General features: G+C 41.2%; 1 protein-coding gene across 1 annotated transcript in view; it reads right to left on the bottom strand.

Annotated features, from left to right (window-relative positions):
- Nucleotides 1-26359, bottom strand: part of LOC131479844 (contactin-associated protein-like 5) — a 556228-nt gene that overhangs the window by 335556 nt on the left and 194313 nt on the right. The window lies entirely within an intron of this gene.

The following is a 26359-nucleotide window of genomic DNA, read 5'->3' as shown; positions in this document are numbered from 1 at the left end:
AAAATTATTCCTGGATCTGCCTGCATTCCGTTTGTGGATCTATCCTGATTCAATTCGTGGATATAACTTTTTTCCTGGAGCTTGTTTGGTTTTCTTCATGGATCTAACTGCCTACAGTGTCTGGACCTATTTGTATGATACAGCCGAGATAACAAGTATTTTACTTGTGGATGTACCTGGTTGCTTTTTTGTGGATGTCTTTAGAGTTTATTCCTGGTTCTACATGGAATTTATTCCTGCTTCTGCCTGCTTTTGATTCTGGGATCTAGTCGTATTCCATCCCTGGATTATTCTGCATAATTTTCCTGCAGCTCTGTTTGTTGTTTCCTGGATAACTGAAATTAATTCCTGGATCTGCCTGCATTCCGCTTGTGGATCTATCCTGATTCGATTCGTGGATGTAATTTTTTTTTTTTCCTGGAGCTTGTTTCATTTTCTTCCTGGATCTACCTGCCTACAGTGTCTGGACCTATTTGGAAGATACAGCCGAGATAACAAGTATTTTATTTGTGGATGTACCTGGCTGTTTTTTGTGGATGTATTTGGAGTTTATTCTGGGATCTACATGAAATTTATTCCTGCCTCTGCGTGGTTTCGATCTGGAATCTGGCTGTATTCCATACCTGGATTATCCTGCTTCATTTTTCTGGAACTCTTTTGTTGTTTCCTGGATGCCTGTAATTTATTCCTGGATCTGCCTTCATTCCGCTTGTAGATCTATCCTGATTCGGTTTGTGGATGTAATATTTCCCTGCTGTTTCCTGGGTTTTCTTCCTGGATCTACCTGCCTACAGTGTCTGGTTATATGGATGATAAAGCCAAGGTAACAAAGATTTTATTCTTGGATCTACCTTGTTGTTATTTGGAAATATTTGGCGTTTATTCCTTTATCGACATGGAATTTATGCCTGCCTGTGCCTGGTTTTGATCTGGGATGTAGCTATAGTTTGTACCTGGATATACCTGCCTAATTCTCCTGGAGCTCCGTTTGCTGTTTGCTGGGTGCCTGAAATTATTCCTGCCCCTGCCCACAATCTCCTCGTGGATCTATCCTGATTGGATTCGTGGATATAATTTTTTTTCCTGGAGCTTTTTTGGTTTTCTTCCTGGATCTATCTACCTACACCGTCTGTATTTCTCTGGATGATACACTCAAGATTACAAGGATTTTATTGTTATTTTATTGTTTTTTAGGATGTGTTTGGAGTTTATTCCTGGATCTACATGGAATGTATTCCTGCCTCTCCCTGGTTTTGATCTGGGATCTAGCCGCATTCCATACCTGGATATTCCAGCCTAATTTTCCTGGAGCTCCGTTTGTTGTTTCCAGGATGCCTGAAATTATTCCTGGATCTGCATGCCTTCCGCTTGTGGATCTATCCTGATTGGATTGGTGGAAATAATGTTTTTTCCTGGAGCTTCTTTGGTTTTCTTCATGGATCTACCTGCCTACAGTGTCTGGACCTATTTGGATGATACAGCCAAGATTACAAGGATTTTATTCGTGGATCTACCTGTTTGCTTTTTGTGGATGTATTTGGAATTTATTCCTGGATCTACAGTGACTTTATTCCTGCCTCTGCATGGTTTTGATCTGGGATCCTGCTGTATTCCATTCCTGGAGTATCCTGTCTAATTTTCCTGGATCTCTGTTTGTTGTTTCCTGGGTGCCTGAAATTGATTCCTGGATCTGCCTGCACATCGTTTGTGGATCTATCCTGATTCGATTCGTGGATGTAATATTTCCCTGCTGTTTCCTTGGTTTTCTTCCTCGGTCTGCCTGCCTACGTCGTCTGGATCTACCTGGATGATACACTCAAGACTACAAGGATTTTATTCGTGGATCCTACCTGGTTGTTATTTTGGAAACATTTGGACTTTGTTCCTGTATCTACGTCGAATATATTCCTGCCTCTTCCTGGTTTTGCTTCTGGAATCTAGCTGTATTCCATACCTGGATTATCCTGCAAAATTTTTCCTGGGGCTCTGTGTATTGATCCCTGGAAGCCTGAAATTATTCCTGGATCTGCCTGCATTCCGTTTGTGGATTTATCCTGATGCGATTGGTGGATATAATATTTTTTTCCTGGAGCTTCTTTGATTTTCTTCCTCGATCTACCTGCCTACACTGTCTGGGTCTATTTGGATGATACAGCCGAGATTACAAAGATTTTATTCGTGGATCTACCTGGTTTTGTGTGTGTGTGTGGATGTATTTGGATTTTATTCATAGATCTACGTGGAATTTATTCCTGCTTCTGCCTGGTTTTGATTCTGTGATCTATCCATATTCCATACCCGGATTATCCTGCCTAATTTTCCTGGAGCTCTTTTGTTGTTTCCTGGATGTCTGAGATTGATTCCTGGATCTGCCTGCATTCTGCTTGTGGATCTATCCTGATTCGATTCGTGGATCTAATTTTTCCCTGCTTTTTCCTTGATTTCCTCCTGGATCAACGTGCCTACAGTGTCTGGATCTATCTGCCTCATTCAGCCGAGATTACAAGGACTTTATTCGTGGATCCTACCTAGTTGTTATCTTTGGCCGTATTTGGTATTTTTTCCTGGATCTACGTGGAATTTATTCCTGCCTTTGCCTGGTTTTGATCTGGGGTCTAGCCGTATTCCATACCTGGATTATCCTGCCTAATTTTTCCTGGAGCTCTGTGTATTGTTTCCTGGATGCCTAAAATTATTCCTGGATCTGCCTTCATTCCGTTTGTGGATCTATCCTGATTCAATTCGTGGATATAACTTTTTTCCTGGAGCTTCTTTGGTTTTCTTCATGGATCTAACTGCCTACAGTGTCTGGACCTATTTGTATGATACAGCCGAGATAACAAGTATTTTACTTGTGGATGTACCTGGTTGCTTTTTTGTGGATGTCTTTAGAGTTTATTCCTGGTTCTACATGGAATTTATTCCTGCTTCTGCCTGCTTTTGATTCTGGGATCTAGTCGTATTCCATCCCTGGATTATTCTGCATAATTTTCCTGCAGCTCTGTTTGTTGTTTCCTGGATAACTGAAATTAATTCCTGGATCTGCCTGCATTCCGCTTGTGGATCTATCCTGATTCGATTCGTGGATGTAATTTTTTTTTTTTCCTGGAGCTTGTTTCATTTTCTTCCTGGATCTACCTGTCTACAGTGTCTGGACCTATTTGGAAGATACAGCCGAGATAACAAGTATTTTATTTGTGGATGTACCTGGCTGTTTTTTGTGGATGTATTTGGAGTTTATTCTGGGATCTACATGAAATTTATTCCTGCCTCTGCGTGGTTTTGATCTGGAATCTGGCTGTATTCCATACCTGGATTATCCTGCTTCATTTTTCTGGAACTCTTTTGTTGTTTCCTGGATGCCTGTAATTTATTCCTGGATCTGCCTTCATTCCGCTTGTAGATCTATCCTGATTCGGTTTGTGGATGTAATATTTCCCTGCTGTTTCCTGGGTTTTCTTCCTGGATCTACCTGCCTACAGTGTCTGGTTATATGGATGATAAAGCCAAGGTAACAAAGATTTTATTCTTGGATCTACCTTGTTGTTATTTGGAAATATTTGGAGTTTATTCCTTTATCGACATGGAATTTATGCCTGCCTGTGCCTGGTTTTGATCTGGGATGTAGCTATAGTTTGTACCTGGATATACCTGCCTAATTCTCCTGGAGCTCCGTTTGCTGTTTGCTGGGTGCCTGAAATTATTCCTGCCCCTGCCCACAATCTCCTCGTGGATCTATCCTGATTGGATTCGTGGATATAATTTTTTTTCCTGGAGCTTTTTTGGTTTTCTTCCTGGATCTATCTACCTACACCGTCTGTATTTCTCTGGATGATACACTCAAGATTACAAGGATTTTATTGTTATTTTATTGTTTTTTAGGATGTGTTTGGAGTTTATTCCTGGATCTACATGGAATGTATTCCTGCCTCTCCCTGGTTTTGATCTGGGATCTAGCCGCATTCCATACCTGGATATTCCAGCCTAATTTTCCTGGAGCTCCGTTTGTTGTTTCCAGGATGCCTGAAATTATTCCTGGATCTGCATGCCTTCCGCTTGTGGATCTATCCTGATTGGATTGGTGGAAATAATGTTTTTTCCTGGAGCTTCTTTGGTTTTCTTCATGGATCTACCTGCCTACAGTGTCTGGACCTATTTGGATGATACAGCCAAGATTACAAGGATTTTATTCGTGGATCTACCTGTTTGCTTTTTGTGGATGTATTTGGAATTTATTCCTGGATCTACAGTGACTTTATTCCTGCCTCTGCATGGTTTTGATCTGGGATCCTGCTGTATTCCATTCCTGGAGTATCCTGTCTAATTTTCCTGGATCTCTGTTTGTTGTTTCCTGGGTGCCTGAAATTGATTCCTGGATCTGCCTGCACATCGTTTGTGGATCTATCCTGATTCGATTCGTGGATGTAATATTTCCCTGCTGTTTCCTTGGTTTTCTTCCTCGGTCTGCCTGCCTACGTCGTCTGGATCTACCTGGATGATACACTCAAGACTACAAGGATTTTATTCGTGGATCCTACCTGGTTGTTATTTTGGAAACATTTGGACTTTGTTCCTGTATCTACGTTGAATATATTCCTGCCTCTTCCTGGTTTTGCTTCTGGAATCTAGCTGTATTCCATACCTGGATTATCCTGCAAAATTTTTCCTGGGGCTCTGTATATTGATCCCTGGAAGCCTGAAATTATTCCTGGATCTGCCTGCATTCCGTTTGTGGATTTATCCTGATTCGATTGGTGGATATAATGTTTTTTTCCTGGAGCTTCTTTGGTTTTCTTCCTCGATCTACCTGCCTACACTGTCTGGGTCTATTTGGATGATACAGCCGAGATTACAAAGATTTTATTCGTGGATCTACCTGGTTTTTTTTGTGTGTGTGTGTGGATGTATTTGGATTTTATTCATAGATCTACGTGGAATTTATTCCTGCTTCTGCCTGGTTTTGATTCTGTGATCTATCCATATTCCATACCCGGATTATCCTGCCTAATTTTCCTGGAGCTCTTTTGTTGTTTCCTGGATGTCTGAGATTGATTCCTGGATCTGCCTGCATTCTGCTTGTGGATCTATCCTGATTCGATTCGTGGATCTAATTTTTCCCTGCTGTTTCCTTGATTTCCTCCTGGATCAATGTGCCTACAGTGTCTGGATCTATCTGCCTCATTCAGCCGAGATTACAAGGACTTTATTCGTGGATCCTACCTAGTTGTTATTTTTGGCCGTATTTGGTATTTTTTCCTGGATCTACGTGGAATTTATTCCTGCCTTTGCCTGGTTTTGATCTGGGGTCTAGCCGTATTCCATACCTGGATTATCCTGCCTAATTTTTCCTGGAGCTCTGTGTATTGTTTCCTGGATGCCTGAAATTATTCCTGGATCTGCCTTCATTCCGTTTGTGGATCTATCCTGATTCAATTCATGGATATAACTTTTTTCCTGGAGCTTCTTTGGTTTTCTTCATGGATCTAACTGCCTACAGTGTCTGGACCTATTTGTATGATACAGCCGAGATAACAAGTATTTTACTTGTGGATGTACCTGGTTGCTTTTTTGTGGATGTCTTTAGAGTTTATTCCTGGTTCTACATGGAATTTATTCCTGCTTCTGCCTGCTTTTGATTCTGGGATCTAGTCGTATTCCATCCCTGGATTATTCTGCATAATTTTCCTGCAGCTCTGTTTGTTGTTTCCCGGATAACTGAAATTGATTCCTGGATCTGCCTGCATTCCGCTTGTGGATCTATCCTGATTCGATTCGTGGATGTAATTTTTTGTTGTTTTCTGGAGCTTGTTTCATTTTCTTCCTGGATCTACCTGCCTACAGTGTCTGGACCTATTTGGAAGATACAGCCGAGATAACAAGTATTTTATTTGTGGATGTACCTGGCTGTTTTTTATGGATGTATTTGGAGTTTATTCTGGGATCTACATGAAATTTATTCCTGCCTCTGCGTGGTTTCGATCTGGAATCTGGCTGTATTCCATACCTGGATTATCCTGCTTCATTTTTCTGGAACTCTTTTGTTGTTTCCTGGATGCCTGTAATTTATTCCTGGATCTGCCTTCATTCCGCTTGTAGATCTATCCTGATTCGGTTTGTGGATGTAATATTTCCCTGCTGTTTCCTGGGTTTTCTTCCTGAATCTACCTGCCTACAGTGTCTGGTTATATGGATGATAAAGCCAAGGTAACAAAGATTTTATTCTTGGATCTACCTTGTTGTTATTTGGAAATATTTGGAGTTTATTCCTTTATCTACATGGAATTTATGCCTGCCTGTGCCTGGTTTTGATCTGGGATGTAGCTATAGTTTGTACCTGGATATACCTGCCTAATTCTCCTGGAGCTCCGTTTGCTGTTTGCTGGGTGCCTGAAATTATTCCTGCCCCTGCCCACAATCTCCTCGTGGATCTATCCTGATTGGATTCGTGGATATAATTTTTTTTCCTGGAGCTTTTTTGGTTTTCTTCCTGGATCTATCTACCTACACCGTCTGTATTTCTCTGGATGATACACTCAAGATTACAAGGATTTTATTGTTATTTTATTGTTTTTTAGGATGTGTTTGGAGTTTATTCCTGGATCTACATGGAATGTATTCCTGCCTCTCCCTGGTTTTGATCTGGGATCTAGCCGCATTCCATACCTGGATATTCCAGCCTAATTTTCCTGGAGCTCCGTTTGTTGTTTCCAGGATGCCTGAAATTATTCCTGGATCTGCATGCCTTCCGCTTGTGGATCTATCCTGATTGGATTGGTGGAAATAATGTTTTTTCCTGGAGCTTCTTTGGTTTTCTTCATGGATCTACCTGCCTACAGTGTCTGGACCTATTTGGATGATACAGCCAAGATTACAAGGATTTTATTCGTGGATCTACCTGTTTGCTTTTTGTGGATGTATTTGGAATTTATTCCTGGATCTACAGTGACTTTATTCCTGCCTCTGCATGGTTTTGATCTGGGATCCTGCCGTATTCCATTCCTGGAGTATCCTGTCTAATTTTCCTGGATCTCTGTTTGTTGTTTCCTGGGTGCCTGAAATTGATTCCTGGATCTGCCTGCACATCGTTTGTGGATCTATCCTGATTCGATTCGTGGATGTAATATTTCCCTGCTGTTTCCTTGGTTTTCTTCCTCGGTCTGCCTGCCTACGTCGTCTGGATCTACCTGGATGATACACTCAAGACTACAAGGATTTTATTCGTGGATCCTACCTGGTTGTTATTTTGGAAACATTTGGACTTTGTTCCTGTATCTACGTTGAATATATTCCTGCCTCTTCCTGGTTTTGCTTCTGGAATCTAGCTGTATTCCATACCTGGATTATCCTGCAAAATTTTTCCTGGGGCTCTGTATATTGATCCCTGGAAGCCTGAAATTATTCCTGGATCTGCCTGCATTCCGTTTGTGGATTTATCCTGATTCGATTGGTGGATATAATGTTTTTTTCCTGGAGCTTCTTTGGTTTTCTTCCTCGATCTACCTGCCTACACTGTCTGGGTCTATTTGGATGATACAGCCGAGATTACAAAGATTTTATTCGTGGATCTACCTGGTTTTTTTTGTGTGTGTGTGTGGATGTATTTGGATTTTATTCATAGATCTACGTGGAATTTATTCCTGCTTCTGCCTGGTTTTGATTCTGTGATCTATCCATATTCCATACCCGGATTATCCTGCCTAATTTTCCTGGAGCTCTTTTGTTGTTTCCTGGATGTCTGAGATTGATTCCTGGATCTGCCTGCATTCTGCTTGTGGATCTATCCTGATTCGATTCGTGGATCTAATTTTTCCCTGCTGTTTCCTTGATTTCCTCCTGGATCAATGTGCCTACAGTGTCTGGATCTATCTGCCTCATTCAGCCGAGATTACAAGGACTTTATTCGTGGATCCTACCTAGTTGTTATTTTTGGCCGTATTTGGTATTTTTTCCTGGATCTACGTGGAATTTATTCCTGCCTTTGCCTGGTTTTGATCTGGGGTCTAGCCGTATTCCATACCTGGATTATCCTGCCTAATTTTTCCTGGAGCTCTGTGTATTGTTTCCTGGATGCCTGAAATTATTCCTGGATCTGCCTTCATTCCGTTTGTGGATCTATCCTGATTCAATTCGTGGATATAACTTTTTTCCTGGAGCTTCTTTGGTTTTCTTCATGGATCTAACTGCCTACAGTGTCTGGACCTATTTGTATGATACAGCCGAGATAACAAGTATTTTACTTGTGGATGTACCTGGTTGCTTTTTTGTGGATGTCTTTAGAGTTTATTCCTGGTTCTACATGGAATTTATTCCTGCTTCTGCCTGCTTTTGATTCTGGGATCTAGTCGTATTCCATCCCTGGATTATTCTGCATAATTTTCCTGCAGCTCTGTTTGTTGTTTCCTGGATAACTGAAATTGATTCCTGGATCTGCCTGCATTCCGCTTGTGGATCTATCCTGATTCGATTCGTGGATGTAATTTTTTGTTGTTTTCTGGAGCTTGTTTCATTTTCTTCCTGGATCTACCTGCCTACAGTGTCTGGACCTATTTGGAAGATACAGCCGAGATAACAAGTATTTTATTTGTGGATGTACCTGGCTGTTTTTTGTGGATGTATTTGGAGTTTATTCTGGGATCTACATGAAATTTATTCCTGCCTCTGCGTGGTTTCGATCTGGAATCTGGCTGTATTCCATACCTGGATTATCCTGCTTCATTTTTCTGGAACTCTTTTGTTGTTTCCTGGATGCCTGTAATTTATTCCTGGATCTGCCTTCATTCCGCTTGTAGATCTATCCTGATTCGGTTTGTGGATGTAATATTTCCCTGCTGTTTCCTGGGTTTTCTTCCTGAATCTACCTGCCTACAGTGTCTGGTTATATGGATGATAAAGCCAAGGTAACAAAGATTTTATTCTTGGATCTACCTTGTTGTTATTTGGAAATATTTCGCGTTTATTCCTTTATCGACATGGAATTTATGCCTGCCTGTGCCTGGTTTTGATCTGGGATGTAGCTATAGTTTGTACCTGGATATACCTGCCTAATTCTCCTGGAGCTCCGTTTGCTGTTTGCTGGGTGCCTGAAATTATTCCTGCCCCTGCCCACAATCTCCTCGTGGATCTATCCTGATTGGATTCGTGGATATAATTTTTTTTCCTGGAGCTTTTTTGGTTTTCTTCCTGGATCTATCTACCTACACCGTCTGTATTTCTCTGGATGATACACTCAAGATTACAAGGATTTTATTGTTATTTTATTGTTTTTTAGGATGTGTTTGGAGTTTATTCCTGGATCTACATGGAATGTATTCCTGCCTCTCCCTGGTTTTGATCTGGGATCTAGCCGCATTCCATACCTGGATATTCCAGCCTAATTTTCCTGGAGCTCCGTTTGTTGTTTCCAGGATGCCTGAAATTATTCCTGGATCTGCATGCCTTCCGCTTGTGGATCTATCCTGATTGGATTGGTGGAAATAATGTTTTTTCCTGGAGCTTCTTTGGTTTTCTTCATGGATCTACCTGCCTACAGTGTCTGGACCTATTTGGATGATACAGCCAAGATTACAAGGATTTTATTCGTGGATCTACCTGTTTGCTTTTTGTGGATGTATTTGGAATTTATTCCTGGATCTACAGTGACTTTATTCCTGCCTCTGCATGGTTTTGATCTGGGATCCTGCTGTATTCCATTCCTGGAGTATCCTGTCTAATTTTCCTGGATCTCTGTTTGTTGTTTCCTGGGTGCCTGAAATTGATTCCTGGATCTGCCTGCACATCGTTTGTGGATCTATCCTGATTCGATTCGTGGATGTAATATTTCCCTGCTGTTTCCTTGGTTTTCTTCCTCGGTCTGCCTGCCTACGTCGTCTGGATCTACCTGGATGATACACTCAAGACTACAAGGATTTTATTCGTGGATCCTACCTGGTTGTTATTTTGGAAACATTTGGACTTTGTTCCTGTATCTACGTTGAATATATTCCTGCCTCTTCCTGGTTTTGCTTCTGGAATCTAGCTGTATTCCATACCTGGATTATCCTGCAAAATTTTTCCTGGGGCTCTGTATATTGATCCCTGGAAGCCTGAAATTATTCCTGGATCTGCCTGCATTCCGTTTGTGGATTTATCCTGATTCGATTGGTGGATATAATGTTTTTTTCCTGGAGCTTCTTTGGTTTTCTTCCTCGATCTACCTGCCTACACTGTCTGGGTCTATTTGGATGATACAGCCGAGATTACAAAGATTTTATTCGTGGATCTACCTGGTTTTTTTTGTGTGTGTGTGTGGATGTATTTGGATTTTATTCATAGATCTACGTGGAATTTATTCCTGCTTCTGCCTGGTTTTGATTCTGTGATCTATCCATATTCCATACCCGGATTATCCTGCCTAATTTTCCTGGAGCTCTTTTGTTGTTTCCTGGATGTCTGAGATTGATTCCTGGATCTGCCTGCATTCTGCTTGTGGATCTATCCTGATTCGATTCGTGGATCTAATTTTTCCCTGCTGTTTCCTTGATTTCCTCCTGGATCAATGTGCCTACAGTGTCTGGATCTATCTGCCTCATTCAGCCGAGATTACAAGGACTTTATTCGTGGATCCTACCTAGTTGTTATTTTTGGCCGTATTTGGTATTTTTTCCTGGATCTACGTGGAATTTATTCCTGCCTTTGCCTGGTTTTGATCTGGGGTCTAGCCGTATTCCATACCTGGATTATCCTGCCTAATTTTTCCTGGAGCTCTGTGTATTGTTTCCTGGATGCCTGAAATTATTCCTGGATCTGCCTTCATTCCGTTTGTGGATCTATCCTGATTCAATTCGTGGATATAACTTTTTTCCTGGAGCTTCTTTGGTTTTCTTCATGGATCTAACTGCCTACAGTGTCTGGACCTATTTGTATGATACAGCCGAGATAACAAGTATTTTACTTGTGGATGTACCTGGTTGCTTTTTTGTGGATGTCTTTAGAGTTTATTCCTGGTTCTACATGGAATTTATTCCTGCTTCTGCCTGCTTTTGATTCTGGGATCTAGTCGTATTCCATCCCTGGATTATTCTGCATAATTTTCCTGCAGCTCTGTTTGTTGTTTCCTGGATAACTGAAATTGATTCCTGGATCTGCCTGCATTCCGCTTGTGGATCTATCCTGATTCGATTCGTGGATGTAATTTTTTGTTGTTTTCTGGAGCTTGTTTCATTTTCTTCCTGGATCTACCTGCCTACAGTGTCTGGACCTATTTGGAAGATACAGCCGAGATAACAAGTATTTTATTTGTGGATGTACCTGGCTGTTTTTTATGGATGTATTTGGAGTTTATTCTGGGATCTACATGAAATTTATTCCTGCCTCTGCGTGGTTTCGATCTGGAATCTGGCTGTATTCCATACCTGGATTATCCTGCTTCATTTTTCTGGAACTCTTTTGTTGTTTCCTGGATGCCTGTAATTTATTCCTGGATCTGCCTTCATTCCGCTTGTAGATCTATCCTGATTCGGTTTGTGGATGTAATATTTCCCTGCTGTTTCCTGGGTTTTCTTCCTGAATCTACCTGCCTACAGTGTCTGGTTATATGGATGATAAAGCCAAGGTAACAAAGATTTTATTCTTGGATCTACCTTGTTGTTATTTGGAAATATTTGGAGTTTATTCCTTTATCTACATGGAATTTATGCCTGCCTGTGCCTGGTTTTGATCTGGGATGTAGCTATAGTTTGTACCTGGATATACCTGCCTAATTCTCCTGGAGCTCCGTTTGCTGTTTGCTGGGTGCCTGAAATTATTCCTGCCCCTGCCCACAATCTCCTCGTGGATCTATCCTGATTGGATTCGTGGATATAATTTTTTTTCCTGGAGCTTTTTTGGTTTTCTTCCTGGATCTATCTACCTACACCGTCTGTATTTCTCTGGATGATACACTCAAGATTACAAGGATTTTATTGTTATTTTATTGTTTTTTAGGATGTGTTTGGAGTTTATTCCTGGATCTACATGGAATGTATTCCTGCCTCTCCCTGGTTTTGATCTGGGATCTAGCCGCATTCCATACCTGGATATTCCAGCCTAATTTTCCTGGAGCTCCGTTTGTTGTTTCCAGGATGCCTGAAATTATTCCTGGATCTGCATGCCTTCCGCTTGTGGATCTATCCTGATTGGATTGGTGGAAATAATGTTTTTTCCTGGAGCTTCTTTGGTTTTCTTCATGGATCTACCTGCCTACAGTGTCTGGACCTATTTGGATGATACAGCCAAGATTACAAGGATTTTATTCGTGGATCTACCTGTTTGCTTTTTGTGGATGTATTTGGAATTTATTCCTGGATCTACAGTGACTTTATTCCTGCCTCTGCATGGTTTTGATCTGGGATCCTGCTGTATTCCATACCTGGAGTATCCTGTCTAATTTTCCTGGATCTCTGTTTGTTGTTTCCTGGGTGCCTGAAATTGATTCCTGGATCTGCCTGCACATCGTTTGTGGATCTATCCTGATTCGATTCGTGGATGTAATATTTCCCTGCTGTTTCCTTGGTTTTCTTCCTCGGTCTGCCTGCCTACGTCGTCTGGATCTACCTGGATGATACACTCAAGACTACAAGGATTTTATTCGTGGATCCTACCTGGTTGTTATTTTGGAAACATTTGGACTTTGTTCCTGTATCTACGTCGCATATATTCCTGCCTCTTCCTGGTTTTGCTTCTGGAATCTAGCTGTATTCCATACCTGGATTATCCTGCAAAATTTTTCCTGGGGCTCTGTGTATTGATCCCTGGAAGCCTGAAATTATTCCTGGATCTGCCTGCATTCCGTTTGTGGATTTATCCTGATTCGATTGGTGGATATAATGTTTTTTCCTGGAGCTTCTTTGGTTTTCTTCCTCGATCTACCTGCCTACACTGTCTGGGTCTATTTGGATGATACAGCCGAGATTACAAAGATTTTATTCGTGGATCTACCTGGTTTTTTTTTGTGTGTGTGTGGATGTATTTGGATTTTATTCATAGATCTACGTGGAATTTATTTCTGCTTCTGCCTGGTTTTGATTCTGTGATCTATCCATATTCCATACCCGGATTATCCTGCCTAATTTTCCTGGAGCTCTTTTGTTGTTTCCTGGATGTCTGAGATTGATTCCTGGATCTGCCTGCATTCTGCTTGTGGATCTATCCTGATTCGATTCGTGGATCTAATTTTTCCCTGCTATTTCCTTGATTTCCTCCTGGATCAACGTGCCTACAGTGTCTGGATCTATCTGCCTCATTCAGCCGAGCTTACAAGGACTTTATTCGTGGATCCTACCTAGTTGTTATTTTTGGCCGTATTTGGTATTTTTTCCTGGATCTACGTGGAATTTATTCCTGCCTTTGCCTGGTTTTGATCTGGGGTCTAGCCGTATTCCATACGTGGATTATCCTGCCTAATTTTTCCTGGAGCTCTGTGTATTGTTTCCTGGATGCCTGAAATTATTCCTGGATCTGCCTTCATTCCGTTTGTGGATCTATCCTGATTCAATTCGTGGATATAACTTTTTTCCTGGAGCTTCTTTGGTTTTCTTCATGGATCTAACTGCCTACAGTGTCTGGACCTATTTGTATGATACAGCCGAGATAACAAGTATTTTACTTGTGGATGTACCTGGTTGCTTTTTTGTGGATGTCTTTAGAGTTTATTCCTGGTTCTACATGGAATTTATTCCTGCTTCTGCCTGCTTTTGATTCTGGGATCTAGTCGTATTCCATCCCTGGATTATTCTGCATAATTTTCCTGCAGCTCTGTTTGTTGTTTCCTGGATAACTGAAATTGATTCCTGGATCTGCCTGCATTCCGCTTGTGGATCTATCCTGATTCGATTCGTGGATGTAATTTTTTGTTGTTTTCTGGAGCTTGTTTCATTTTCTTCCTGGATCTACCTGCCTACAGTGTCTGGACCTATTTGGAAGATACAGCCGAGATAACAAGTATTTTATTTGTGGATGTACCTGGCTGTTTTTTGTGGATGTATTTGGAGTTTATTCTGGGATCTACATGAAATTTATTCCTGCCTCTGCGTGGTTTTGATCTGGAATCTGGCTGTATTCCATACCTGGATTATCCTGCTTCATTTTTCTGGAACTCTTTTGTTGTTTCCTGGATGCCTGTAATTTATTCCTGGATCTGCCTTCATTCCGCTTGTAGATCTATCCTGATTCGGTTTGTGGATGTAATATTTCCCTGCTGTTTCCTGGGTTTTCTTCCTGGATCTACCTGCCTACCTTGTCTGGTTATATGGATGATAAAGCCAAGGTAACAAAGATTTTATTCTTGGATCTACCTTGTTGTTATTTGGAAATATTTGGAGTTTATTCCTTTATCTACATGGAATTTATGCCTGCCTGTGCCTGGTTTTGATCTGGGATGTAGCTATAGTTTGTGCCTGGATATACCTGCCTAATTCTCCTGGAGCTCCGTTTGCTGTTTGCTGGGTGCCTGAAATTATTCCTGCCCCTGCCCACAATCTCCTCGTGGATCTATCCTGATTGGATTCGTGGATATAATTTTTTTTCCTGGAGCTTTTTTGGTTTTCTTCCTGGATCTATCTACCTACACCGTCTGTATTTCTCTGGATGATACACTCAAGATTACAAGGATTTTATTGTTATTTTATTGTTTTTTAGGATGTGTTTGGAGTTTATTCCTGGATCTACATGGAATGTATTCCTGCCTCTCCCTGGTTTTGATCTGGGATCTAGCCGCATTCCATACCTGGATATTCCAGCCTAATTTTCCTGGAGCTCTGTTTGTTGTTTCCAGGATGCCTGAAATTATTCCTGGATCTGCATGCCTTCCGCTTGTGGATCTATCCTGATTGGATTGGTGGAAATAATGTTTTTTCCTGGAGCTTCTTTGGTTTTCTTCATGGATCTACCTGCCTACAGTGTCTGGACCTATTTGGATGATACAGCCAAGATTACAAGGATTTTATTCGTGGATCTACCTGTTTGCTTTTTGTGGATGTATTTGGAATTTATTCCTGGATCTACAGTGACTTTATTCCTGCCTCTGCATGGTTTTGATCTGGGATCCTGCTGTATTCCATACCTGGAGTATCCTGTCTAATTTTCCTGGATCTCTGTTTGTTGTTTCCTGGGTGCCTGAAATTGATTCCTGGATCTGCCTGCACATCGTTTGTGGATCTATCCTGATTCGATTCGTGGATGTAATATTTCCCTGCTGTTTCCTTGGTTTTCTTCCTCGGTCTGCCTGCCTACGTCGTCTGGATCTACCTGGATGATACACTCAAGACTACAAGGATTTTATTCGTGGATCCTACCTGGTTGTTATTTTGGAAACATTTGGACTTTGTTCCTGTATCTACGTCGCATATATTCCTGCCTCTTCCTGGTTTTGCTTCTGGAATCTAGCTGTATTCCATACCTGGATTATCCTGCAAAATTTTTCCTGGGGCTCTGTGTATTGATCCCTGGAAGCCTGAAATTATTCCTGGATCTGCCTGCATTCCGTTTGTGGATTTATCCTGATTCGATTGGTGGATATAATGTTTTTTCCTGGAGCTTCTTTGGTTTTCTTCCTCGATCTACCTGCCTACACTGTCTGGGTCTATTTGGATGATACAGCCGAGATTACAAAGATTTTATTCGTGGATCTACCTGGTTTTTTTTTGTGTGTGTGTGGATGTATTTGGATTTTATTCATAGATCTACGTGGAATTTATTCCTGCTTCTGCCTGGTTTTGATTCTGTGATCTATCCATATTCCATACCCGGATTATCCTGCCTAATTTTCCTGGAGCTCTTTTGTTGTTTCCTGGATGTCTGAGATTGATTCCTGGATCTGCCTGCATTCTGCTTGTGGATCTATCCTGATTCGATTCGTGGATCTAATTTTTCCCTGCTATTTCCTTGATTTCCTCCTGGATCAATGTGCCTACAGTGTCTGGATCTATCTGCCTCATTCAGCCGAGATTACAAGGACTTTATTCGTGGATCCTACCTAGTTGTTATTTTTGGCCGTATTTGGTATTTTTTCCTGGATCTACGTGGAATTTATTCCTGCCTTTGCCTGGTTTTGATCTGGGGTCTAGCCGTATTCCATACGTGGATTATCCTGCCTAATTTTTCCTGGAGCTCTGTGTATTGTTTCCTGGATGCCTGAAATTATTCCTGGATCTGCCTTCATTCCGTTTGTGGATCTATCCTGATTCAATTCGTGGATATAACTTTTTTCCTGGAGCTTCTTTGGTTTTCTTCCTGGATCTAACTGCCTACAGTGTCTGGACCTATTTGTATGATACAGCCGAGATAACAAGTATTTTACTTGTGGATGTACCTGGTTGCTTTTTTGTGGATGTCTTTAGAGTTTATTCCTGGTTCTACATGGAATTTATTCCTGCTTCTGCCTGCTTTTGATTCTGGGATCTAGTCGTATTCCATCCCTGGATTATTCTGCATAATTTTCCTGCAGCTCTGTTTGTTGTTTCCTGGATAACTGAAATTGATTCCTGGATCTGCCTGCATTCCGCTTGTGGATCTATCCTGATTCGATTCGTGGATGTAATTTTTTGTTGTTTTCTGGAGCTTGTTTCATTTTCTTCCTGGATCTACCTGCCTACAGTGTCTGGACCTATTTGGAAGATACAGCCGAGATAACAAGTATTTTATTTGTGGATGTACCTGGCTGTTTTTTGTGGATGTATTTGGAGTTTATTCTGGGATCTACATGAAATTTATTCCTGCCTCTGCGTGGTTTTGATCTGGAATCTGGCTGTATTCCATACCTGGATTATCCTGCTTCATTTTTCTGGAACTCTTTTGTTGTTTCCTGGATGCCTGTAATTTATTCCTGGATCTGCCTTCATTCCGCTTGTAGATCTATCCTGATTCGGTTTGTGGATGTAATATTTCCCTGCTGTTTCCTGGGTTTTCTTCCTGGATCTACCTGCCTACAGTGTCTGGTTATATGGATGATAAAGCCAAGGTAACAAAGATTTTATTCTTGGATCTACCTTGTTGTTATTTGGAAATATTTGGAGTTTATTCCTTTATCTACATGGAATTTATGCCTGCCTGTGCCTGGTTTTGATCTGGGATGTAGCTATAGTTTGTACCTGGATATACCTGCTTAATTCTCCTGCAGCTCCGTTTGCTGTTTGCTGGGTGCCTGAAATTATTCCTGCCCCTGCCCACAATCTCCTCGTGGATCTATCCTGATTGGATTCGTGGATATAATTTTTTTTCCTGGAGCTTTTTTGGTTTTCTTCCTGGATCTATCTACCTACACCGTCTGTATTTCTCTGGATGATACACTCAAGATTACAAGGATTTTATTGTTATTTTATTGTTTTTTAGGATGTGTTTGGAGTTTATTCCTGGATCTACATGGAATGTATTCCTGCCTCTCCCTGGTTTTGATCTGGGATCTAGCCGCATTCCATACCTGGATATTCCAGCCTAATTTTCCTGGAGCTCTGTTTGTTGTTTCCAGGATGCCTGAAATTATTCCTGGATCTGCATGCCTTCCGCTTGTGGATCTATCCTGATTGGATTGGTGGAAATAATGTTTTTTCCTGGAGCTTCTTTGGTTTTCTTCATGGATCTACCTGCCTACAGTGTCTGGACCTATTTGGATGATACAGCCAAGATTACAAGGATTTTATTCGTGGATCTACCTGTTTGCTTTTTGTGGATGTATTTGGAATTTATTCCTGGATCTACAGTGACTTTATTCCTGCCTCTGCATGGTTTTGATCTGGGATCCTGCTGTATTCCATACCTGGAGTATCCTGTCTAATTTTCCTGGATCTCTGTTTGTTGTTTCCTGGGTGCCTGAAATTGATTCCTGGATCTGCCTGCACATCGTTTGTGGATCTATCCTGATTCGATTCGTGGATGTAATATTTCCCTGCTGTTTCCTTGGTTTTCTTCCTCGGTCTGCCTGCCTACGTCGTCTGGATCTACCTGGATGATACACTCAAGACTACAAGGATTTTATTCGTGGATCCTACCTGGTTGTTATTTTGGAAACATTTGGACTTTGTTCCTGTATCTACGTCGCATATATTCCTGCCTCTTCCTGGTTTTGCTTCTGGAATCTAGCTGTATTCCATACCTGGATTATCCTGCAAAATTTTTCCTGGGGCTCTGTGTATTGATCCCTGGAAGCCTGAAATTATTCCTGGATCTGCCTGCATTCCGTTTGTGGATTTATCCTGATTCGATTGGTGGATATAATGTTTTTTTCCTGGAGCTTCTTTGGTTTTCTTCCTCGATCTACCTGCCTACACTGTCTGGGTCTATTTGGATGATACAGCCGAGATTACAAAGATTTTATTTGTGGATCTACCTGGTTTTTTTGTGTGTGTGTGTGGATGTATTTGGATTTTATTCATAGATCTACGTGGAATTTATTCCTGCTTCTGCCTGGTTTTGATTCTGTGATCTATCCATATTCCATACCCGGATTATCCTGCCTAATTTTCCTGGAGCTCTTTTGTTGTTTCCTGGATGTCTGAGATTGATTCCTGGATCTGCCTGCATTCTGCTTGTGGATCTATCCTGATTCGATTCGTGGATCTAATTTTTCCCTGCTATTTCCTTGATTTCCTCCTGGATCAACGTGCCTACAGTGTCTGGATCTATCTGCCTCATTCAGCCGAGATTACAAGGACTTTATTCGTGGATCCTACCTAGTTGTTATCTTTGGCCGTATTTGGTATTTTTTCCTGGATCTACGTGGAATTTATTCCTGCCTTTGCCTGGTTTTGATCTGGGGTCTAGCCGTATTCCATACGTGGATTATCCTGCCTAATTTTTCCTGGAGCTCTGTGTATTGTTTCCTGGATGCCTGAAATTATTCCTGGATCTGCCTTCATTCCGTTTGTGGATCTATCCTGATTCAATTCGTGGATATAACTTTTTTCCTGGAGCTTCTTTGGTTTTCTTCATGGATCTAACTGCCTACAGTGTCTGGACCTATTTGTATGATACAGCCGAGATAACAAGTATTTTACTTGTGGATGTACCTGGTTGCTTTTTTGTGGATGTCTTTAGAGTTTATTCCTGGTTCTACATGGAATTTATTCCTGCTTCTGCCTGCTTTTGATTCTGGGATCTAGTCGTATTCCATCCCTGGATTATTCTGCATAATTTTCCTGCAGCTCTGTTTGTTGTTTCCTGGATAACTGAAATTAATTCCTGGATCTGCCTGCATTCCGCTTGTGGATCTATCCTGATTCGATTCGTGGATGTAATTTTTTGTTGTTTTCTGGAGCTTGTTTCATTTTCTTCCTGGATCTACCTGCCTACAGTGTCTGGACCTATTTGGAAGATACAGCCGAGATAACAAGTATTTTATTTGTGGAATACCTGGCTGTTTTTTGTGGATGTATTTGGAGTTTATTCTGGGATCTACATGAAATTTATTCCTGCCTCTGCGTGGTTTTGATCTGGAATCTGGCTGTATTCCATACCTGGATTATCCTGCTTCATTTTTCTGGAACTCTTTTGTTGTTTCCTGGATGCCTGTAATTTATTCCTGGATCTGCCTTCATTCCGCTTGTAGATCTATCCTGATTCGGTTTGTGGATGTAATATTTCCCTGCTGTTTCCTGGGTTTTCTTCCTGGATCTACCTGCCTACAGTGTCTGGTTATATGGATGATAAAGCCAAGGTAACAAAGATTTTATTCTTGGATCTACCTTGTTGTTATTTGGAAATATTTGGAGTTTATTCCTTTATCTACATGGAATTTATGCCTGCCTGTGCCTGGTTTTGATCTGGGATGTAGCTATAGTTTGTACCTGGATATACCTGCCTAATTCTCCTGGAGCTCCGTTTGCTGTTTGCTGGGTGCCTGAAATTATTCCTGCCCCTGCCCACAATCTCCTCGTGGATCTATCCTGATTGGATTCGTGGATATAATTTTTTTTCCTGGAGCTTTTTTGGTTTTCTTCCTGGATCTATCTACCTACACCGTCTGTATTTCTCTGGATGATACACTCAAGATTACAAGGATTTTATTGTTATTTTATTGTTTTTTAGGATGTGTTTGGAGTTTATTCCTGGATCTACATGGAATGTATTCCTGCCTCTCCCTGGTTTTGATCTGGGATCTAGCCGCATTCCATACCTGGATATTCCAGCCTAATTTTCCTGGAGCTCTGTTTGTTGTTTCCAGGATGCCTGAAATTATTCCTGGATCTGCATGCCTTCCGCTTGTGGATCTATCCTGATTGGATTGGTGGAAATAATGTTTTTTCCTGGAGCTTCTTTGGTTTTCTTCATGGATCTACCTGCCTACAGTGTCTGGACCTATTTGGATGATACAGCCAAGATTACAAGGATTTTATTCATGGATCTACCTGTTTGCTTTTTGTGGATGTATTTGGAATTTATTCCTGGATCTACAGTGACTTTATTCCTGCCTCTGCATGGTTTTGATCTGGGATCCTGCTGTATTCCATACCTGGAGTATCCTGTCTAATTTTCCTGGATCTCTGTTTGTTGTTTCCTGGGTGCCTGAAATTGATTCCTGGATCTGCCTGCACATCGTTTGTGGATCTATCCTGATTCGATTCGTGGATGTAATATTTCCCTGCTGTTTCCTTGGTTTTCTTCCTCGGTCTGCCTGCCTACGTCGTCTGGATCTACCTGGATGATACACTCAAGACTACAAGGATTTTATTCGTGGATCCTACCTGGTTGTTATTTTGGAAACATTTGGACTTTGTTCCTGTATCTACGTCGCATATATTCCTGCCTCTTCCTGGTTTTGCTTCTGGAATCTAGCTGTATTCCATACCTGGATTATCCTGCAAAATTTTTCCTGGGGCTCTGTGTATTGATCCCTGGAAGCCTGAAATTATTCCTGGATCTGCCTGCATTCCGTTTGTGGATTTATCCTGATTCGATTGGTGGATATAATGTTTTTTTCCTGGAGCTTCTTTGGTTTTCTTCCTCGATCTACCTGCCTACACTGTCTGGGTCTATTTGGATGATACAGCCGAGATTACAAAGATTTTATTTGTGGATCTACCTGGTTTTTTTGTGTGTGTGTGTGGATGTATTTGGATTTTATTCATAGATCTACGTGGAATTTATTTCTGCTTCTGCCTGGTTTTGATTCTGTGATCTATCCATATTCCATACCCGGATTATCCTGCCTAATTTTCCTGGAGCTCTTTTGTTGTTTCCTGGATGTCTGAGATTGATTCCTGGATCTGCCTGTTCTGCTTGTGGATCTATCCTGATTCGATTCGTGGATCTAATTTTTCCCTGCTATTTCCTTGATTTCCTCCTGGATCAACGTGCCTACAGTGTCTGGATCTATCTGCCTCATTCAGCCGAGATTACAAGGACTTTATTCGTGGATCCTACCTAGTTGTTATCTTTGGCCGTATTTGGTATTTTTTCCTGGATCTACGTGGAATTTATTCCTGCCTTTGCCTGGTTTTGATCTGGGGTCTAGCCGTATTCCATACGTGGATTATCCTGCCTAATTTTTCCTGGAGCTCTGTGTATTGTTTCCTGGATGCCTGAAATTATTCCTGGATCTGCCTTCATTCCGTTTGTGGATCTATCCTGATTCAATTCGTGGATATAACTTTTTTCCTGGAGCTTCTTTGGTTTTCTTCATGGATCTAACTGCCTACAGTGTCTGGACCTATTTGTATGATACAGCCGAGATAACAAGTATTTTACTTGTGGATGTACCTGGTTGCTTTTTTGTGGATGTCTTTAGAGTTTATTCCTGGTTCTACATGGAATTTATTCCTGCTTCTGCCTGCTTTTGATTCTGGGATCTAGTCGTATTCCATCCCTGGATTATTCTGCATAATTTTCCTGCAGCTCTGTTTGTTGTTTCCTGGATAACTGAAATTGATTCCTGGATCTGCCTGCATTCCGCTTGTGGATCTATCCTGATTCGATTCGTGGATGTAATTTTTTGTTGTTTTCTGGAGCTTGTTTCATTTTCTTCCTGGATCTACCTGCCTACAGTGTCTGGACCTATTTGGAAGATACAGCCGAGATAACAAGTATTTTATTTGTGGAATACCTGGCTGTTTTTTGTGGATGTATTTGGAGTTTATTCTGGGATCTACATGAAATTTATTCCTGCCTCTGCGTGGTTTTGATCTGGAATCTGGCTGTATTCCATACCTGGATTATCCTGCTTCATTTTTCTGGAACTCTTTTGTTGTTTCCTGGATGCCTGTAATTTATTCCTGGATCTGCCTTCATTCCGCTTGTAGATCTATCCTGATTCGGTTTGTGGATGTAATATTTCCCTGCTGTTTCCTGGGTTTTCTTCCTGGATCTACCTGCCTACAGTGTCTGGTTATATGGATGATAAAGCCAAGGTAACAAAGATTTTATTCTTGGATCTACCTTGTTGTTATTTGGAAATATTTGGAGTTTATTCCTTTATCTACATGGAATTTATGCCTGCCTGTGCCTGGTTTTGATCTGGGATGTAGCTATAGTTTGTACCTGGATATACCTGCCTAATTCTCCTGGAGCTCCGTTTGCTGTTTGCTGGGTGCCTGAAATTATTCCTGCCCCTGCCCACAATCTCCTCGTGGATCTATCCTGATTGGATTCGTGGATATAATTTTTTTTCCTGGAGCTTTTTTGGTTTTCTTCCTGGATCTATCTACCTACACCGTCTGTATTTCTCTGGATGATACACTCAAGATTACAAGGATTTTATTGTTATTTTATTGTTTTTTAGGATGTGTTTGGAGTTTATTCCTGGATCTACATGGAATGTATTCCTGCCTCTCCCTGGTTTTGATCTGGGATCTAGCCGCATTCCATACCTGGATATTCCAGCCTAATTTTCCTGGAGCTCTGTTTGTTGTTTCCAGGATGCCTGAAATTATTCCTGGATCTGCATGCCTTCCGCTTGTGGATCTATCCTGATTGGATTGGTGGAAATAATGTTTTTTCCTGGAGCTTCTTTGGTTTTCTTCATGGATCTACCTGCCTACAGTGTCTGGACCTATTTGGATGATACAGCCAAGATTACAAGGATTTTATTCGTGGATCTACCTGTTTGCTTTTTGTGGATGTATTTGGAATTTATTCCTGGATCTACAGTGACTTTATTCCTGCCTCTGCATGGTTTTGATCTGGGATCCTGCTGTATTCCATACCTGGAGTATCCTGTCTAATTTTCCTGGATCTCTGTTTGTTGTTTCCTGGGTGCCTGAAATTGATTCCTGGATCTGCCTGCACATCGTTTGTGGATCTATCCTGATTCGATTCGTGGATGTAATATTTCCCTGCTGTTTCCTTGGTTTTCTTCCTCGGTCTGCCTGCCTACGTCGTCTGGATCTACCTGGATGATACACTCAAGACTACAAGGATTTTATTCGTGGATCCTACCTGGTTGTTATTTTGGAAACATTTGGACTTTGTTCCTGTATCTACGTCGCATATATTCCTGCCTCTTCCTGGTTTTGCTTCTGGAATCTAGCTGTATTCCATACCTGGATTATCCTGCAAAATTTTTCCTGGGGCTCTGTGTATTGATCCCTGGAAGCCTGAAATTATTCCTGGATCTGCCTGCATTCCGTTTGTGGATTTATCCTGATTCGATTGGTGGATATAATGTTTTTTTCCTGGAGCTTCTTTGGTTTTCTTCCTCGATCTACCTGCCTACACTGTCTGGGTCTATTTGGATGATACAGCCGAGATTACAAAGATTTTATTTGTGGATCTACCTGGTTTTTTTGTGTGTGTGTGTGGATGTATTTGGATTTTATTCATAGATCTACGTGGAATTTATTTCTGCTTCTGCCTGGTTTTGATTCTGTGATCTATCCATATTCCATACCCGGATTATCCTGCCTAATTTTCCTGGAGCTCTTTTGTTGTTTCCTGGATGTCTGAGATTGATTCCTGGATCTGCCTGTTCTGCTTGTGGATCTATCCTGATTCGATTCGTGGATCTAATTTTTCCCTGCTATTTCCTTGATTTCCTCCTGGATCAACGTGCCTACAGTGTCTGGATCTATCTGCCTCATTCAGCCGAGATTACAAGGACTTTATTCGTGGATCCTACCTAGTTGTTATCTTTGGCCGTATTTGGTATTTTTTCCTGGATCTACGTGGAATTTATTCCTGCCTTTGCCTGGTTTTGATCTGGGGTCTAGCCGTATTCCATACGTGGATTATCCTGCCTAATTTTTCCTGGAGCTCTGTGTATTGTTTCCTGGATGCCTGAAATTATTCCTGGATCTGCCTTCATTCCGTTTGTGGATCTATCCTGATTCAATTCGTGGATATAACTTTTTTCCTGGAGCTTCTTTGGTTTTCTTCATGGATCTAACTGCCTACAGTGTCTGGACCTATTTGTATGATACAGCCGAGATAACAAGTATTTTACTTGTGGATGTACCTGGTTGCTTTTTTGTGGATGTCTTTAGAGTTTATTCCTGGTTCTACATGGAATTTATTCCTGCTTCTGCCTGCTTTTGATTCTGGGATCTAGTCGTATTCCATCCCTGGATTATTCTGCATAATTTTCCTGCAGCTCTGTTTGTTGTTTCCTGGATAACTGAAATTGATTCCTGGATCTGCCTGCATTCCGCTTGTGGATCTATCCTGATTCGATTCGTGGATGTAATTTTTTGTTGTTTTCTGGAGCTTGTTTCATTTTCTTCCTGGATCTACCTGCCTACAGTGTCTGGACCTATTTGGAAGATACAGCCGAGATAACAAGTATTTTATTTGTGGATGTACCTGGCTGTTTTTTGTGGATGTATTTGGAGTTTATTCTGGGATCTACATGAAATTTATTCCTGCCTCTGCGTGGTTTTGATCTGGAATCTGGCTGTATTCCATACCTGGATTATCCTGCTTCATTTTTCTGGAACTCTTTTGTTGTTTCCTGGATGCCTGTAATTTATTCCTGGATCTGCCTTCATTCCGCTTGTAGATCTATCCTGATTCGGTTTGTGGATGTAATATTTCCCTGCTGTTTCCTGGGTTTTCTTCCTGGATCTACCTGCCTACAGTGTCTGGTTATATGGATGATAAAGCCAAGGTAACAAAGATTTTATTCTTGGATCTACCTTGTTGTTATTTGGAAATATTTGGAGTTTATTCCTTTATCTACATGGAATTTATGCCTGCCTGTGCCTGGTTTTGATCTGGGATGTAGCTATAGTTTGTACCTGGATATACCTGCCTAATTCTCCTGGAGCTCCGTTTGCTGTTTGCTGGGTGCCTGAAATTATTCCTGCCCCTGCCCACAATCTCCTCGTGGATCTATCCTGATTGGATTCGTGGATATAATTTTTTTTCCTGGAGCTTTTTTGGTTTTCTTCCTGGATCTATCTACCTACACCGTCTGTATTTCTCTGGATGATACACTCAAGATTACAAGGATTTTATTGTTATTTTATTGTTTTTTAGGATGTGTTTGGAGTTTATTCCTGGATCTACATGGAATGTATTCCTGCCTCTCCCTGGTTTTGATCTGGGATCTAGCCGCATTCCATACCTGGATATTCCAGCCTAATTTTCCTGGAGCTCTGTTTGTTGTTTCCAGGATGCCTGAAATTATTCCTGGATCTGCATGCCTTCCGCTTGTGGATCTATCCTGATTGGATTGGTGGAAATAATGTTTTTTCCTGGAGCTTCTTTGGTTTTCTTCATGGATCTACCTGCCTACAGTGTCTGGACCTATTTGGATGATACAGCCAAGATTACAAGGATTTTATTCGTGGATCTACCTGTTTGCTTTTTGTGGATGTATTTGGAATTTATTCCTGGATCTACAGTGACTTTATTCCTGCCTCTGCATGGTTTTGATCTGGGATCCTGCTGTATTCCATACCTGGAGTATCCTGTCTAATTTTCCTGGATCTCTGTTTGTTGTTTCCTGGGTGCCTGAAATTGATTCCTGGATCTGCCTGCACATCGTTTGTGGATCTATCCTGATTCGATTCGTGGATGTAATATTTCCCTGCTGTTTCCTTGGTTTTCTTCCTCGGTTTGCCTGCCTACGTCGTCTGGATCTACCTGGATGATACACTCAAGACTACAAGGATTTTATTCGTGGATCCTACCTGGTTGTTATTTTGGAAACATTTGGACTTTGTTCCTGTATCTACGTCGAATATATTCCTGCCTCTTCCTGGTTTTGCTTCTGGAATCTAGCTGTATTCCATACCTGGATTATCCTGCAAAATTTTTCCTGGGGCTCTGTGTATTGATCCCTGGAAGCCTGAAATTATTCCTGGATCTGCCTGCATTCCGTTTGTGGATTTATCCTGATTCGATTGGTGGATATAATGTTTTTTTTCCTGGAGCTTCTTTGGTTTTCTTCCTCGATCTACCTGCCTACACTGTCTGGGTC

This window comes from Ochotona princeps, chromosome 3, assembly GCF_030435755.1.
Source record: "Ochotona princeps isolate mOchPri1 chromosome 3, mOchPri1.hap1, whole genome shotgun sequence".
Lineage (NCBI taxonomy): Eukaryota > Metazoa > Chordata > Mammalia > Lagomorpha > Ochotonidae > Ochotona > Ochotona princeps.
Note: the sequence above shows the minus strand (reverse complement) of the source record. Positions and strands in the feature narration are given on the sequence as shown.